We start from the raw sequence: 18,714 nt of genomic DNA on the forward strand, positions 1-18,714 counted from the left end.
TGTTTGGGAAAATGGGCAAAGAAGCAGTCCTAGCAGATTCCTTTTATGACACAAATATGGTGCTGATACCTAAACCAGGAAGAGCAAAAAACAACAAAAACTATAGACCAATTTCCCTAGTGAATACTGATGTAAAAATTTTAAATGAAATACTAGCAAGGAAAATACGACAATATATCACAAAGACTCAGCACGCATCTTTCCATTGCAGCTTTAAGTCATTCACAATTTTGATCCTTTGGAGATCTTAGTATTCCATGATTATGAGATGTAGAAACCTTCAACACCAATGTTGTGATGTAAAAATTGAGAATTGATGATGTGAGTGGCCTGGGTCTCCCTTGAATTGAAGGGCCTAATCAGTATCCCTTGAAAACTAATGATTTCCAAAAGAAAAGTAGCTAGATCAAAGAAGTTTACTGGTGACCTCACTTGAGTGGGAGTATTTATTTTGTTAACCAAATCTAGAGGGAAGATAGATAAAATGAGCCATCTATTCCATTGCATTCTGCCTAATATACATTTTTCACTTATTTTTTTTTCCTCTGTGGAGCATTGGTCCTATTTCTTTTGAATGACTATAGATCTTATTGTGGCAAGTCCTTGTAGTATTCTGCAGCTTGAACAATCAGTGTTTTGCAGTTTGCAAACAGAAAAATATAGAGAGCCTTGCTATGGAAACCCATCTTCCCTTTGGACTCTGTGGAACATCCATTATTACTGGCATATACCTTTAGTGAACATTGTTTCATGCCTCCTTTGATATTGATAATCCAAGGCTCATTGAACAAAACTGCCTCTGGGATTGCGTTTATTGAGGCACCTTGTACAATGGAGTTACATTATATATGATATTTAACTTAGACTTAATTATACTTGACAGATGAATTTGCTCATGCATACACACACAAAGAGAAAAATAATTTAAATGGTGTGGATGATTTTGTCCACCATTCCATTCAATGAGAATATGCCCAGAGCAAGCTTAAATGGGAGATGTGAATCTGCTGTTTCCTCAGTTAGTCTGAACTCTGACATGTATCTGGTTGTGCTTAGGCTATTGCCATGAGTGTCTCTCCCCCCTCCAGACCATCACTCAACTATCAAAATGACCTTCCTAAAGTGCAGGTCTGATCATGTCTCCCTACTCAATAAACTTCAGTGATTACCTGTTACTTCCAGGATCAAATATAAAATCCTCTGACATTCAAAGCCCTTTTAATCTCTTGACCTTTCTAGTCTTATACCCAACAACTCCCCAAGTACCTTGTGATCCAGTGACACACACCCTCACATAAGAAACTCCATCTCTTGACCAGGCATTTTCACCGGCCATCCATGCCTGGAACACTCTCCTTCATTTCTACCTCCTGTAAAATCTCAGCTAAAATCCCATCTTCTACAGGAAACTTTTCCTGATGCCCTTTAATTCTAGAGCCTTCTTTCTGTTGCGTATCTCCAATTTGTCCTGTATATATCGTTTGTATAAAGTCATTTGCATGTTGTCTCCTGCATTTGACCGTACCTTGAGAGCAGGGACTGTCTTGTCTTTCTTTGTATCCCCAGTGCTTAGCATAGTGCCTGGCATATGATAGGTGCTTAATAAATGCTTGTTGGCTGACTGACCAATGATCACGTAGCTAGTAAGACTAGACTGATACAGAAGCATTGGCAGACATGTTCCATTTTGTATATTTGTTGTCCTTCCCAGTTTCATCTGTTCTCAGGTTGGTATTGTTTTGTTGGGACTCAAGCTAAGCTTTCTACTGGCTTAATACTGTTTTGTCAGGGAATATTGTTCAGAATCTTCCATCCTTTTGCAGTATTTTATAAAATATTTTTGTATGATTATTTAAATGCAAGTACACTTAGTTTTGGTTTTTTGGTTTTTTATATATATGAGGCAATTGGGGTTAAGTGACTTGCCCAGAGTCATACAGCTAGTGAGTGTTATGTGTCTGAGGTCAAATTTGAACTCAGGTCCTCCTGACTCCAGGTCTAGTTGCTCTATCCACTGCTCCACCTAGCTGCCCCTAGTACTTAGTTTTTGCTAAGTATTGTACTTCAGTTTTTGGATACTGTTAATGAGGTTTGGAGGCTTCTTGGGTGTTCAGCCTCTCCCCTGGCCCTCACTCTTAGAATGTGGCCTTCAATTCTTCATTAAGCTAGGACCATATACTTCCTTATTCTTCCCACCAGGCATGACCTATGACCTATTCTCTAGTTACCACCCTCGATTCTGCAAATAAGAAGAGATTTCTTAGTGAATGTTTGGGGATAGAGTGGAAGTAATGAAGAAGTTAGTTACTCTAGATAGCAATAGCAATTAAGTTGTTTGCTTTACCTAAGAGCAGGTTCAATAGAGGAAGAGAGACATCTTCTGAGGATGGGGTCACTATTTTTAAGTTCTATTGAGTGAACAGATTTTCTTGGTACCAGTTACCAGTCCTCTTTGATTTTGACTTCTGGGTCATGTGAGCAATAAGATGGAAGACTAGACATTTTCTTTGATCCCTACAACCCCTCAGACCTCTCCAAAACAGAAATTTTGCACCATGGTCTGGGATGCCTAGAATCCAAAAGGTTTAAAAGAAAAAAAAAACTAAACTCATGAACTGACACTTACTGACCTTGAGCTGACTAAGTGACCCTCCTTTCCCATGCTAGACCCCAAGGACACAAAGGCTTTCAACAAAACACAACCCTACACCATGTTCTTCCCACCTCTTTCCAGTGCCCTAGAGAACATGATTCCAGGCTTTGGAAATTTCCCCTGGCTGCAATAGATAGTACAGCCAAAGCCTTCAGGAGCAAAAGCCTGTATTACTGGCACTGAAATCTCTGAACTGTCAGTGCTACAGCAGACAACCCTATAACACCAGCAGGACAGTGCCAGGACAGTGTCTGTCCTGCTGTAATACCAGCAGAACTAGTGTCAGGACAGACAATCCCGTAACACCAGTACTGCAAAGCTACAAACTAATATAGGGTCATAAAACTAAGGAATAGGGAGCAAGACAGGACACCATGAGTATGTGGGGAAAAGAGGTAAAAAGGAAGCTGTGCAGCACTCCATTAAGCATGAAGCATCCAACTGGGGCTAGTTCTGACCACTCAAAAGTTACTTGGGGCAAAGACCTAGGCTGGTGAACTAGCATGGAAGGTGGCTAAGATGATTTTGTATCTAGCCCCGAAGGAAACCACAATCAGGAGAGGGAGTCAGAAAGTGAGTGGTAGGGAAAAATAAGGCAGAAAAAAAAAACTCGAAATTACTAAAGATTTCAGGAAGAAGAAAACTCAAAAATTTTGAACATAAGCAGATAAATCAATGGGGAAAACAGTAACAGCAGAAGAAAATATATCCTCCAGATCTAGTAAACAAGTTCAGGTATCTATGAATAAATACAGCAAAACAAAGAAAAATAATCCAATACCTGATGAGACAGAGTACCTTGTGGAATTTGAGGAGAACATGGCACCACACAGCACACTGTTCTCCAGTGATTCAAATGAGAATTAATGAGAGCAGAATTTATGGCCTGCACAGCAAAAATAATGGGCAGAGTAGAAACACTAGCGTTTGTAATGACAAGTCTCTTTGATTCATCCCCTTCTCCCTGCTGTCATCAGTTAGGCCAAGACATTAGTATATAATCCCTAAGTACCAAGTCTTTTAGCACCAAGGCAGCATAGGTGATCTACTGGGAAAAAGCCAAGTTCCTACAATTGGGGGAGGGGATCATATGTTTGCTCCCATTACAAGGGGAAAGGCTTGTTTCACAAAGTTATTAAACCTATTTTAATCCCCAACAATCTGAATTCATTTTTGACCCATTTAATTACAATTTAATTTAACATTTATTAAGCACCTAATATGTGTAAGCACTGTACTGAGTTCTTGGGATCCAAAGATAGATATGTAAAGAATCTACTCTGCACCTGAAAATCAAATGTAGATAAACAACCAAGATGAAAGGTGGAAATGTGATATTTACAAAGGAGAGATCAAGACAATACGCTATGTGTGGGAAATGTGAGGAAGAGATTACTTTCATCTGGGAGATAAGGTCTCTTAGATGATTTTATTTAAAATGGTGGCACTTGAGTTGGACTTTGGAGGAAGAGAGAGATTTCAATAGAGATAAGAAGCATTCCAGGCATGGGTGATGGGAGGGGCAAAAGCACTGTGGTGAGAGAAGGCACAGCAAGAAAAGGGTTGGAGAGTAATTCAGTTTACTTAAGACATAAAATATATGAGCGCAAGTCAAGTGAAGTGAGTTGGGAACAGATTAGAGCTAGGTTGTAGAGGGCTTTAAATGTTAGGGTAGAGAGTTTATACTTTATTTGGAGCTACTAACTATTTTTAAGTTAAAGAGCAAAATGATTTGAACTTTGCATTAAAAAAAAAGTAGGATGGATTGGAGAAGAGACTGGCTGGATATAAGAAGATTAATTATGAGGCTAATGGCAGTAAGGGGAAAAGAAAGTAAGACTTGGCAAGGGAAATCATAGTGGATGTGGAAAGGAGCCAAAAATTATTTTGGAGGTAGCATGAGCAGGATTTGGCAACTGATTGGATGTGGGGGCGGGGAGGAAGAGGGAAGAGTCAAAGATGTTTGCTGAGGTTATAAGCCTGGAAAAGTGGGAAGCTGGTGATACCATGAGGTGGAGCAGGTTTTTAATGGTGGTAGTGATGATTATGAAAATAAGGAGTTCATTTTTCTACATGTTGAGTTTCAGGTTATCAAATAATGATTTTATTTAGGAGTCCCACTCCCCATTCTCCACCCCCCCCCACATCTACTTAGGAGTAATCCTCATTACCTGGTGCCAGTATATAGAGAATATAGTCAAGAAGGCCTGGGTTCAAATCCTGCCTCTGATATGTAGTGCATGACCGTAGGCAAATCTCTAAGACTGTACGTTGCACAACAGTTAGTTGCTGATCTATATTAGTACAGGAAGTTTTCTTACGAGGCACACCCTACTACACCAATGAAATCATAAGTCTTGGGGGGAGAGGGAGAGCCCTGCCTTATGTAGTAAAATAATTGGCCCTATAGGCCCCAGCGGGGTAGCTCAAGGGTAATGTCTTTTTTTTTTTTAATTAGAAAGGATCATCTCCAGATTATTACCCACTTTGTGGATTAGCTGCTACAATTTAGGGCCTCCCTTGCTATACCATTCAATGAGTTTGCAGTTGCAAATAATACTCTGTTGCCTAGCTCCCTAAATTTTGGGCATGAACTGGGTGCAGGATCCCAGAAGCCCATAAACAGTGCAGAAAACACAATAAAATAAAGACACAATTCTCCTTCTCCGATGGATCTTAATTCTCTACAGGGTTCCAAACTCTACACACAGTGTCACCTCGTAGTTTGAACATGATTTGACAATACTCCCAACATTCTCTGATGATGACTGACTCATTTTAACCCAGTGGAAACCTGAGAGACTTCAAGCGTCATGGTACCACTGACTCCTGAAGGGACACACACTTGTAGTTGCCAGACTAATATTCCAGAGAGTCTCTCTTTCATTGCACCAAGAGTTGTGGTACGACTGAGAGCTCATACTCTCCTGGAAGTGGAATACATTTGGGACTGCATGAGAAGCACTCCCCTCCCCCCCCAATCATTCCAACCCATACCATTCACATAATTCACTGTAATTCAGAAGACAAAGTTCAGGTACCTCACTCCTCCATGTCATGCATGTCGCTACGTCTCCCCAAAGTGGGGTGTAACACAAGAGCTGTTCAGCTCCAGCCCCTAGCAGGTTCACTCTAGATCTGGGCAGACAGAAGGATGACTGCAGAGACATGATAAGAGGTTAATTTACTTTATTCTTCGAGACAGGGTGGGGGGAGCCCAGCAACTACAGCATCCACCTTGCAGGGGCCAGTGAGAATAGGAGCACCAGCTCCTACAGCATCCCCCTAATTATTCTTCTCCATGATGGCAGGTCGAAACAAGCACAGCTTTGCGCTTTCGCATTCTGAGCTTACAATTCCACATTCACCGACCAGTGGGCATTTGATTTATAGAGAAACAAGACAACATGCCAACCATGAGCTCCTGTGCAAGCAAAGTGGGGGTTTTTACTGGCTAAACTCAAATGTTTACATTAAATTGGCTACATAATGATATGCGAGCACAGTGAGATTGTTTATGGCCATGGATCCTGGGAACTTATATCAAATTGGATCCATGCCACCTTACATACATGGGGCCCCATGTGTTATGCTTTTCTCACTTCCTGGGTTGTTCTGTTCAGGAAATTCCCCTTCTCTCAATAGAAGACTAGACCCCTGAACACTCCAATTTGGAGTTATCTGTGGGGCATTCGACTCTCTTGCTGCTTCCTAGAAGGCCTATAGAGTTTAGGAAGAACTCCTTTCTTAGGCTATTCAGGTGAGCATGTCTGCCTCTGCCATGGTTCTTGGGTGAGCTCTTAGGTGAAGAAAGGTAGAAAAGGAGGAAAGGTTTGAGCAGGTCTATTGGCTTCCTTTGATAGGCCAGCTCCAGGGAATTACTTTGTGTAACACACATCCATTTTCCCAAAAATCTAAGACAACTAATTCATCTTGGAGCAGCCAAGAAACCAGTCTTCCAGGAGGTGTCAAGGGGCAGCTCCCAACCAACTAGTGCATCTTGAGGGCAGTCCCACCTGCTGATAGTTAATCAAGATTATCTGTGGTCATTTCAAAAAGGTGCCATTGGACATGTCCACACCATCATGGGGAGGTTCTTTTTTTTTTTTTGTGAGGCAATTGGGGTTAAGTGACTTACTCAGGGTCACACAGCTAGTAAGTGTCAAGTATCTGAGACCAGATTTGAACTCAGGTCCTTCTGACTACAAGGCTGGAGCTATATCCTCTGCACCATCGAGGTTCTTCCAAAAGTACTAAATAAAGGCACCAGCCTGTAAGTGCCCCTCAGATTGTCTGAACTATCCTCATTAGCCTGGTTATACAACTCTCAGGCTGAGCCAGGAGGGAGACTTGGCCAGCCAGGCACAGACATCCTGATTTTGTTGATTGGGAGTAACAACACAATTAAAAAAAAAATTCCACTCCTTTAGCTCAGATATCCAACTGAACCTGCACGAGCAGATTTTTTTTTTTTAACCACCAGCATTATTCACTTTGTGTTATCAGTTATGTTCATCCTACCGTGAAATCTTTTAAGAAGCAACTTGGGCATTACATGCAATGGTATGCTGGTAAATGTTTTATAACTGGCTTTTTAAAAATAATTGGCTAATTTTCAAGGGGAAAAATATAGTGATGACATACTTTAAAGTTTAATCTGAGTTATTAACATTTTATCCATTACTTTCTTAGTTAGGTCTAGAATCTAGACAATCAACAAAACAATAAACCAAGCCCTGATTTGTAGCATTTGTCAATATCTGAGATGTAGAACACTCATAGAAAGTTTAACAATTACTCTCTTGAGCCACTTCCAGCTAGTTTCAGCATACCTGATTACATGCAAGTATAGCCCTTAGCAGCATGAGTTACATCATCTGGCACACAGAGCACCTTGTCCTCTGCGTATTCAATGAAGGTAAACAATCTCCATCCCCATTACCATAAACCTAAAACACAGAGCTCTCCTTGGGAAAGCTGAGGTGATGTTGGGCAAAGATTAGTACTTAAAAACATTATAGATTTATTTGGCTTAGTCTCAAAGGGAAAAGCTAGGAGTAATAGGTAAAAGTTGTAAAGAAGTAAATTTAAGTTCAGTATGTCAACCCTATGCTAAGAGCACTCCTCTCTTTTTACTATTAGGAGACACCCTGTTTTCCAAAGCTAAGGTCCAGAAAACAAGCTGTGCCCTGAGCTTGGCATAACAACAATCCTTTGCTCTCACCTTCTGGATGAACTCTGCTGCAGCAAAATCATAGGTGGTCCCTTATCTTGGACAAACACCTGCAGGACCCACCTTCCGGACATGAAGCTCTGCTCTGAATCCGACCTGTCTCATTGTTGCTGTTACCCCTCATTGTCACAGCTACAGCTCACTGTGGAGCTCCTGCTATATTCATCAAGGCTTGGCCTTACTAAAGCTGGGTCTCCTCCTAGAGGCACATGTGTCTAGTTTCCCACCTCCAAAGGAATAAAGAAAGCTTTTTGCTTATGACCACTGTTAGCTCTTTGGTTTTATTTTACCTTTATTTTATTTTATTTTTCAAAGTTAACTATGGTTGTACAGGAACTCTTTGGTATTTTCAGAGTTAACAGTGTTTGCATAGCTGCTGTGCCTTTTTAGTTATTTATTTTGTTTGTCAGAGCTAGCAGATGGGACATTACTTCTGTGAGCTCTCTGGTATTTTATTTTTCAGTTAGCAGTGGTTACATAACCTTTGTGACTCTTTGGTCATTTGTTTTCAGAGTTGACAGGTATGAGGAAGAAATAGCTAATTATTAGAGCTGTTCAGAGGTGGAAGGGATTGCTTTGTAACATACTGAGTTCTCCATCACTACAGCATTGGATATGTAGTAGAGTTAGTTCCTGATCAGGTAGGGTCAGACCAAATGACCTCTGAGTTTCCTGTGAGGTAGGTGCTATTATTATTGTTATTCTATGGATGAAGAAACTGAGGTAGACTGAGGTAGACCTTTCTCAGGGTAAGTCACACAACTGGCTAAGGGTCTAATGTCAAATTTGTACTCAGGTCTTCCTGACTGTAGGCCTAGAGGTTATATTCACTTTCACTTAATGGCCTAAAAAAAATAAAAGAGGGTCATTGAAGCTTTTTTTTTTCAATTCATAGAACAAAAGGGAAACCAGAAAGAATCACAGATAAGTCATCTTCCAAAGTTACCTGTTGAATTAATTATATTTTTAAAAAGAAAAATAAGCTGTACATAATAGATTCACAATTTCATGTACAATCTTATTTTACTACGTGTAACCTAGGTTTCTAACACAGAGCCAGCCTTGAAGGGCATTTGAACACATTCAGTGAAGCCCGCAGAGTCCTTGTGGGTGCATAGGATAATCTCTTTTGATTGGCTACCTGAGTCTTTAAAATTGGTGAAACCAACCAAGTAAGTCCCTCTCTTTCCACTATCTTTTTGGCTGCTCTTTTCTGTCACTCTTGTCTGCTACATCCACTGACCTGTTGAGAGGGGAGGAAAAATTCCTTCCTCTGCCTATCTCTATTCCAACACTGGAGAAATGGCCAGGGAGTTGAGGGCACCTATGTAGACCTATGTAGACACCTATGTAGGGTCTAGAGTCAGGAAGACTCATCTTCATGAATTCAAATCTGGCCTCAGACACTCACTAGCTGGCTAACCTTAGGCAAGTCACTTAACCCTCTTTGCCTCAATTTCCTCATCTGTAAAATGAGCTGGAGAAGGAAATGGCAAACCACTCTAGTATCTTTGCCAAGAAAACCCCAAATGGGGTCACAAAGAGTCAGATACAACTGAAATTACTGAACAGCAAGGAAGTGGGAAAGGGGTGTGTTTCTGTTCTGTGTTGTTCGTCCTCAGTTTCAGGTGCCAGAGATGATCCCCAGGAGGTGATCCCCAAGTTGGAGCCAGGATTGCAAGACTGAGTGGTGCAACTAGCCAGGCCTGGATAGAAATCCTGAGAAGTCAGGGTACCTGGGACTCAAGCCTGAGGGGGGCCTTTGGACTTTTAATAGAACTATGTGCTCTTTGGGAAAGGAGCTAAACTATGAACCTAATCCCCTTCCCCTCCCCAAAGACTGAGGTGGTACAAGGGGACAGGGAGATTATACCTCCCATGTATTGTGGGAGTAAATTTATGTATCTGTGATTATAGCTTTGGAAATAAATATTCCTTTTGTTAAAGGTCAATGTTTCATGTGTGTGTATTATATATTTGTATGTGTATAAATACATACACACATGTATGTATGTATGTGCATATATGTGTATGTATGTAGCTAGATTAAATGATCTCTGAACTCCCCATGAGGTAGGTGCTATTATTATCCCCATTCTACAGATGAAGAAACTGAGCAGAGTGACTTTGTCAGGGTAAGTCACGCAAATGGCTAAATGTCTGACATCAGATTAGTACTCAGGCCTTTGTGACTCTAGGCCCAGAAGTTATATCCACTGTCACCTAATTGCCTAGAAAAAAAGGTTAATTGAAACATATATATGTATATATATGAAGCTTACATATATTGAAACATTTATATATATATGAATATATATATATCACATTGACCTTTAACAAAGGGAATATTTACTTCCAAAAGTATGATCATAAATAGGAATTTCATAAAATAGGAATTTCTATATATATATGTATATATGCATACTACATATATATTTCTATACATACATATATATGGAAATTCCTATTTTATTTGGCGCTTTAAGTTTTGAATTTAAAAAAAAGAATACTTTTCCTGGTATTAACTTTATCTAAACTCCACATCCACCTCCTTTAGCATTCACTCAGCTAATCCTTTGGGTAAATGCAGTCCCCTTTTCTGTCCTGCCAGGGGTCACCTATGGCAGCCACATCAGATCATCCTTTCACCCAGGGCTCCACTTCTTTTCATTGCCCTTCTCCGACTCTGACCACATGAACCACTCCCTCATTCCAATAGGATCCTAAATGGGTAATAACCAATTGTTAAAGACTGAACTTGACTCAGGCCAGTTTGGTGTTCCAGGTCCAGGACTGGAACAAAATGAAATACTTCCAATCCATCTAACAGTTAACAAAAGTAGCTTTACTTAGCCATGTCATGAGAAAGATACTCATAACAGAATATGGCATTTGTTCAGGTAGACGCAGCCTTCCATTTTGTCTGTTAAAAAAACACATCTGATCAGTAGGATGTGTTGGATATGGTAAATCACATGGCAGGGAGACTGCTATCAAGTAGAAGGGCACTGACTGGTCATTGACTGGCCTTTTATGCCCTAGGCAACAGGGAAACCACAGCAACAGCTTGGGTCTTAATTCCCTAGACCAGAAGTTCCCAAACTTATTTGGTCTATTGCCCCCTTTTAAAAAAAAAACAAAATTATTCAGTGCCCCCTTGGAAATCTTTAACTCATTAACTATTTTTTAGCATCATTTCAAAAATATGTAATTTTTAAAATTATGCATCTTAAATTTAATAATTTATTGTAAATTTCTGATTTTTTTCCTGCATTGAAATTTTAATGGCACAATATTGTGTCATGTAACCACATAGTATTGTATCATACACAAGTCATTACACACACCTATTTCTGCCTATGCATGCTGGACTTCCCAACAATGCGCAACAAGTTTGCCTGCCAACACTTGCTTGTTCAGACCTGTCAGTGGGCTTGACCACTGATTGGTTATAACTTGCATTTTGTATGTTTATTTGGAAAACAATGTAATCACTATGACTTTAACTCTGTCAAAACAAATGAAATGTACGAATGTTTTTTTCAAATTTTTCTTCTCTTCTCTTCTTTCCTTATGCTTCCCCCACCCCTTTATTTTTATTCAACACCCCTCCCCAATTGCACCAGAGGCTACTACTGCCACCCTGGATAGTTCCAGCAACCCCACCCCTCCCCACCATGGAGTGATATTGCCTACTTTGGGATCTTCTCTACCTAGGCCAAGTAAGTCTCACATAGAGCTTTGCTGTATGTTAGGAGAAAAAACTAACCTAGTAGAGGTGGTACTTCTTACTCCCACCACAGATGGTGAATTTAGTTTGCAACTGTTGGATTTCAGGAAATCCAAGTACAGAATTGGGAAGTGAGTGGAGTTCAGGTCCTTTATCTTAGGGAAGGACTCAAGATAAAGATTTGGAAGTCATCAGGATACAAGTAAGAGCTGAAGTCATGAGAAGGAATTAAGCCTAAGAAGAGAGTACAGTGAAAGGACAGAGAGCCAAGAACTGAGGCCTTGAAAATGTTTAATTAGAAGGTACGCAAAGGGAAAAAAGCCAGCAAAGGAAATAGAAGAGGAGCAGTTGAAATGATAATGGCTTCCACAGGCCCTTTGGTAATGACATTTTTGGGGTTAAGGGTGGGGGTAGCTCATGAAAATGAAATTATAACAAAGCAGCAGCTGCTTGCCAAATTGTGGAAAATCTCCCATGTAGACCCAACATTAAATTTCTTTCCTTATTTGACTGAGTGATTTTCAGAATGATTACCAAATTTATAGTGAGTTGTTTTCTCCAGTGGTCTTTAGCAAACCCCAAGGCTCCTGCTTATGTGATAGAGGCTGTGGTATTACCTGGGAAATGAATGCCTCCCATTCCAAATGTACAAAATTGAAATGAAGGCATCTTTTATGCATTGTGTTTTATCTAAACATTCCATCACAGCACTTTCCGTTGTTTGTAAGAAAAAAAAATCTGACACAAATTCCAACATTTTATTAACCCAGTGCTCACCTACTTACCATTGACTCTACCTATTTCTAATGCCATCTCTCCATACCCTCTTAACCTAAGCAAGGCTTACCATGAAGGCAGAACTGCCTTTCTTTAAAAATTTATTTTATGTATGAAACCTTTTTTAACCATAGTTTTCCAATGACTGTCTCTGTGAATTGGTTAAACTGTTCTGGAAACAACTTGGACTTATGTGGGAAAGTGACTGAAGTGTTCATACCCTTTCCTATATATACTAAAAGGGGCAGCTAGGTGGCACAGTGGATAGAGTGCCAGGCCAAGAGTCAAGAAGACTCATTTTCCCAAGTTGAAATCCAGTCTCAGATACTAGCTGTGTGACCCTAGGCAAGTCACTTAACCCTGTTTGCCTCCATTTCCTCATCTATAAAATGAGCTGCAGAAGAAAATGGTAAATCACTCCAGTATCTTTGCCAAGAAAACCCCAAATGTGATTATGAAGAGTCAGACCTGACTGAACAACAACAAAAACAACACAATAAAATATATCAGTACTTTTTGCGGTAAGAAGGAACTGGAAACAAAGTGGATTCCCATTGGTTAGGGAATGATTGAACTCTATATGTGCTATACAAGTATAATAGAATATTATCGTCATAATGATTTTATAAACACTAAGTAGCAACAATGACAACAGATTTTACTAATTAATACCATTCTCCAAGTAATTCGATACTTTCATAAAAGTGTAAAATGGGTAGTACTTTTAAAATTTTGGGCACCAAGAACTGAGAAATGTAAGAAAGTTGGAGAAATATGGAAAGAGTTGTAGGAATTGGTACAGAGTGAAATAAGTTGAACCAAGAGAACAACATACAAAATGACAACAGTAATGTAAACAAGGAAGACAACTTCTGAGAAAGTGTGATACCTAACACTGGTCCTGAAGAACACAGTATGAAATATGACTCCCTCCTCCTAAATGAAAGAAGTTGGGGTTGGTGGGAGGACTATAGGGCAGAAGGTTGAATATTTTGTAAGATTTAGTCATTGTATAGGTTGTTTTTGCTTAAGCTTTTATTACCTTGGTGAGGGGGTCAAAGATGCTCAACTTTATCTGGAAATGACTGGTAAAAAGGGATCAATAAAACTTCTTTTAAAAATAAAATCAGGCAGTAGCTGGAGGAGCAAAAGCCTTGGTCCATGGGCTGTGGGTGACCTGAGTGGACAACCTCTGGGCTTCTCTCTGTGACTGGGCATGGGCCCTGAAAAAAATGATGGTCTTACCCCCAGAAGTCCCCAAGTTATGAGTGCAAGGATCTCAGTGACTTCTAGCTCTTTGGGATTGACTTCTTGGAGGAGAACAACCAGGGCTTCCAGGAACATTGGTACCAGAGACCCCTAATGGAGTCGGGCCCTATCGTCAGTCTATTTAAGTTTTAACACTGTGAGCCAAGACAGCAAGCTGAGTAGCTTCATAAGCTGAATGTGGTACAGTGGGAAGTGTTCATGCCTCAGTGCTGGGCCCAGCACTCATGCCCTAGGGTAATATTAAGGACTGACAGTACCTATTACCACGCAGTGTTGTGAGTGAATGGAGTCCATGTGTCAAATATGAGGGTGACTACCTCCCCTTTGAGGCCAACATCAGCGGGCTTGATGCATAGCAATCCTGAGGAATTGTGTTGTAATACTACTGTTATCAACAACACCCTCAATACTTATACTCTGCTGACCTGTATCATCCAGTAGAAGACCAATAGCTCTTGGTATCTCAAGCACTATTTAATTTAGACTACAAATGTTGACTTCTTCAACTATGTTGGCTTCACCACTGTTTTTCTCTATATCATTCCTCTCTTCTACACTAATGACAGCTGCCACCCCTGATGTGTCCCAGAGCACAGAGTTGATAAACTACAAGATTACAAGGCAGTGGGAACTTCTAGTTGGAAATGCTTCTCTGGGACAGAGGGCAAAGTGGAAGCAAGCCAAGGGGATGAGTATTCAGGACCAACTAAAAGTGTTTAACCTCCAGATATGGTGGTCTTATTTGATCCATGAACAGCATGCTCACCTGTATTCATTGCAGGTGACCCTGTTGGTGCTGACTGCAACCCAGATAGTGTGTGATATCTACACACTTCCTGTGGGTATTATGTGATTATAACAGTCACCCAGAGTCCTTTCTCATCACTGGGAAACCTTTCTACTTCCACAGGATTGACAAGCCTAAGGATGCAGATATCCATGGGAAAGGATTCAACTAGACTCTGCTGATGAAGGATTTCGACCTGCTCCACTTTCATATCTAAGATGAGGTGATGCAGCTCTGTGACTGCTGTGGAATCACAATCATTAATGAGTGTCCAGATGTGAGGCTCATGCTGCCCGTGACTTCTGGGAACATCTCTCTGAATCACCACCTACAGGTGATGGAGGAGCTGTTCTGGAGGGACAAGAATCATCCAGTTGTGGTTATGTGGTCTATGGCCAATAAGCCTTTCTGGCTGGTGCCTGTCACCTGCCAATTTAAGATCAGCAAAAGCTTTGGATCCTATGGGACCTGTGACCAATTCTTTTTTTTTTTCCTTTACACTTAAACACCAGAACTCAAATACAGAGTAGAAAAAAGAAAAAGAAACATATCATAATCTTAAATATTGAAACTTAAATATCAAGTAAGAAAAGGGGGAAAAGTATGTCATGTGCGCAGCAGAACAAAAGAGAGGATTCAAAATACATACAAATAAATTTTTATTTCAAGAAAGCCTATATGATAAACTACACGTTGTGTAGAAAGCTGTCCATCTTTTCTTTGCTTCCTTGTAAGTTTCCTTTTGTTCTCTGCTGTGCACTTTTTACTTTGTTCTTTTTTCCTCTCCCTCCACCTCTAGGAAGGCTACAATTAAGTGTGGATATATTTATATATAGATATATACATATATACACATACATATATACATAAACACATACGTACATATATAGACATATACTTTCCTTAACAAATTCTACACCTGATCTTTGTTTTTATGTTGTGTATATCTCTTATTTCCTATCCCTCCTGACTCCTCTATTTTATTTCTACCCTACTTTGCTCTCTTATTACTTAGCCTACCCTCCCTACAAGGCTCCATCCCCTATCCTCCCATTCCCATAAATCTAAACATCCTTCTATACCCCCCTTTAACCTATTCCTTCACTCACCCCTTTAGAGATCCTTCCCTTATCCTCTCCCCCCTCCCTATCCTCTTACCATTTTATTTCTTCTGAATTTAGAAGACTTTTATACTCTTCTAGATATATATGTATTGTTCCCTCTTGAACCAATGAAAGTAAGTTACCAGAACTATCAGCCCTCCTCCCCCATCCAGTTCTTCTGTGTTGGTTCTTCCTCTCACACCTCATTTGTATAAGATAATTACTCTTTTTAACTGTTCCTAGATGAATTTACTTTTTAAAGTCATATCATACTCAGGTCTACCTCAGTCTTTCTTACAAACTACCCAATTGCTAATCTGAGACATAGGTTTTACATTGTACGTACATAAAAGGTAAATGGTCCGTCCTTATTGAATCCCTTTTAATCAGTCTTTGGTATGTACCTTATGTTTCTTTTGGCTCTTGTATGTCAAATCTTCTATTAAGTTCAGGTTTTGGTTTTTTTTCTAACAAAGTTCTAGAAGTCTGACAGTTGATCAAATGTCCATTTTTTTTTATTCAGAGTTATGCTTAACTTTGCTCGGTATGATATTTTTGGCCAGAACCCCAGTTCTTTTGCTCTTTGATATATAGTGTTCCAAGACCCGCAGTCCTTTAGTGTCTCTGCCAAGAGGTCTTGTGTGATTCTTATTGTGGCACCATCATATTTAAAATTTTTTTTCTTGTTGCTCTTAATATTTTATCCTTGAGTTGGGGATTTTGGAATTTGAGTATAATATTTCTATGAGTTTTCTTCATATGATCTCTTTCAAGGGGTGATCAATGTATTTTTTCTATTTCTACTTTCCCCACCTTGTATTATTGTATCAAGATTCTTTTTTTGATCATAGCTTTTAGGTAGTTTAATCATTCTCATGTTTCTTCTTCTTGATCTATTCTCCAGATCAGTTGTTTTTCTTATGTTTCACTTTCTCATCTATTCATTTTTCATTTCATTTTCATATTTTGCTTTATTATTTCTTGATCTCTTATAACTTTGTTGGTTTCCCCTTGCCCAACTCAAATTTTCAAGGTGTCATTTTCTTCCTTAAGATTCTGGATCTCCTCTTCTAATTGGGTGACTTTCTTTTTCATAATCTTGTTTTTCTTGGATTGTTCTTATTTTTTTTATAGTTTTTCCTCAATCTGTCTCATTTAATTTTTAAAGTCTTTTTCAAGTTCTTCTATAAATTATTTTTGGGCAGGTGACCATTTGACGTTACTCTTTGGGGTAGAAGTGGGTTACTTTACTTCAATATCCTCCTCTGAAGATGAACCCTGCTTTTTTTCTATTCCCATAATAACTTTCTATGGTTGGATTCTTTCTCCTTTGCCTGTGTAGTAATAGCTTAATTTTTGTAATCACCTCTAATCCTGGAGTATGGGAGATGGTGCCTCTGGCCTCAGATCTTCAGTTTTCCCCACTAGCCTGGAATCAAAGCCAAACCTCCAGCCTCCTGTAAGTGCTCATAGCCAGGGACACCCTGCTCCACTGCTTCTGCACTCACTGGGCATATGCTGGTTCCTTCTCACCCCAACTGCTCTCTGCAGCACAGCTGAGTCTGGCATTCATTGTCAGCAGAGGTTCCCTCATTCTTTCCTGGCTCAGATGCCCAACTCCCCTCACTGTCTTGGGGATAAAAGTTCCTGTGGCTGGGGCTGAGGCAGCCTCCCAAACCAGCTAACCCCAAGGCTTGCCACTTGTTGTTTAAGTGAACCCTAGCCTGGAGGTGTTTACTCTTCACAGGGACCAAACTTTCCTTCAGATCTCTGGTTGTCCCAGGAGGCCCTCTGTTATGCCCCTCTTCTTATTTATTTTTACCCACACTTTGTTTGCCCTGAGGTGTGAACAAAGCTTAAGAGCTTGGAATTTTCTGACCTACTCCACTATCTTCCCAGAATCCTCTGACCTGTGACCAATTCTAAGCCTGATATGGATTATGAAGCCATATCATGTTGTGGCTGCATAAGATGATGTGATCTGTATAACCAGCTACCACTCCTGGTACCATGATTACAGACACCTCAAAGTGAGGCTTCAGCTCAATATCCAGTTTGTGAACTAGTATAAATTATTATTTTATTGTTTGGTCATTTTTCAGCTGTGTATGACTCTTTCTGACCCTCTTTGGGGTTCTCTTGGCAAAGTTACTGGAGTGGTTTGCCATTCCCTTCTCCAGCTCATTTTTAAGAGATGAGGAAATAGGCAAACAAGGTTAAGTGACTTTCCCAGGGTCACATACCTAGTTAAGTGTCTGAGGTCAGATTTGAATTTAGGTCTTCTTGACTCCAGCCCTGCACTCTATCCACTGCTGGTAAATTATACCAGAAACCAATTATCATATCAATAACCAATTATGTGAATTATACAAAGTCAGTACAGAGCAGACGTCATCCCTGGGTGTCACTAGTACCTTCCTCTAATGAGTAGCAAAGAAAATCAGAAAGTTGTACTACAGCAGTATCATTTAGTTCTGTCCCAAAAGCACAAAGAATATGTATTGGAGAGCTTATTTGGAATTTCACTGATTTCATGATGGATGAACTGCCTCAGAGAGTATTGGGGTATAAGAAGGGAATCTTTACCTGTCAGTCATAACCCAAAAGCTCAGCATTTCTTTTGAGAGACTGAAACTGGAAAATTACCAATTAAACCATGTATCCTCATTTAGCAATGACTCCACAGTGTTTGAAAACCCAAACTCCTTTAACTGATGACAAAAATGGATCCCATGTACCAGAAAAGAAACTACCCTGGGAACTGGCTGCTTGATTTGCAAAGGACTCCTGCCATAGCAGAGGGGAAGAGATGTTTTCTGGATTGTAAAATACACTTTGATGGCGGGAGGTGAAGGGGAGGGGAGTAGAAGGGGAGAGGAGACATTAGAGAGGAATGGAGCTTTTTGAGAATGTTCTACAAGAAGGGGTACTGTCAAGTAGGAAATAAGTCCTTGTTCCCAGAACATCAAAATAAATTCTAAGAGTTGCATATTCATAAGTGAGAGGACCTACATTTGAAAAAATACGTCTGAAAAAAATCTGAAATAATTTTGATAGAATAATGTTCTCATAGCCCTTGTGGGGCATAAACTATTCCAATCAGGCTATTTCAATGACTACACAATTAATCACGTTAAAGTCACATTGGTTACAAAGTTGTAT

The 18,714-nt window shown here is 39.9% G+C and overlaps 1 pseudogene; it reads left to right on the plus strand.

The window, feature by feature from the left end:
- Positions 1–14,675: 14,675 nt before the first annotated feature.
- On the plus strand, positions 14,676–18,325 carry LOC114030374 (annotated as a pseudogene).
- Positions 18,326–18,714: the final 389 nt, after the last annotated feature.

The sequence above is a fragment of the Vombatus ursinus genome, unplaced genomic scaffold (genome assembly GCF_900497805.2).
Source record: "Vombatus ursinus unplaced genomic scaffold, bare-nosed wombat genome assembly UNPS02014959.1, whole genome shotgun sequence".
Classification (NCBI taxonomy): Eukaryota; Metazoa; Chordata; class Mammalia; order Diprotodontia; family Vombatidae; genus Vombatus; species Vombatus ursinus.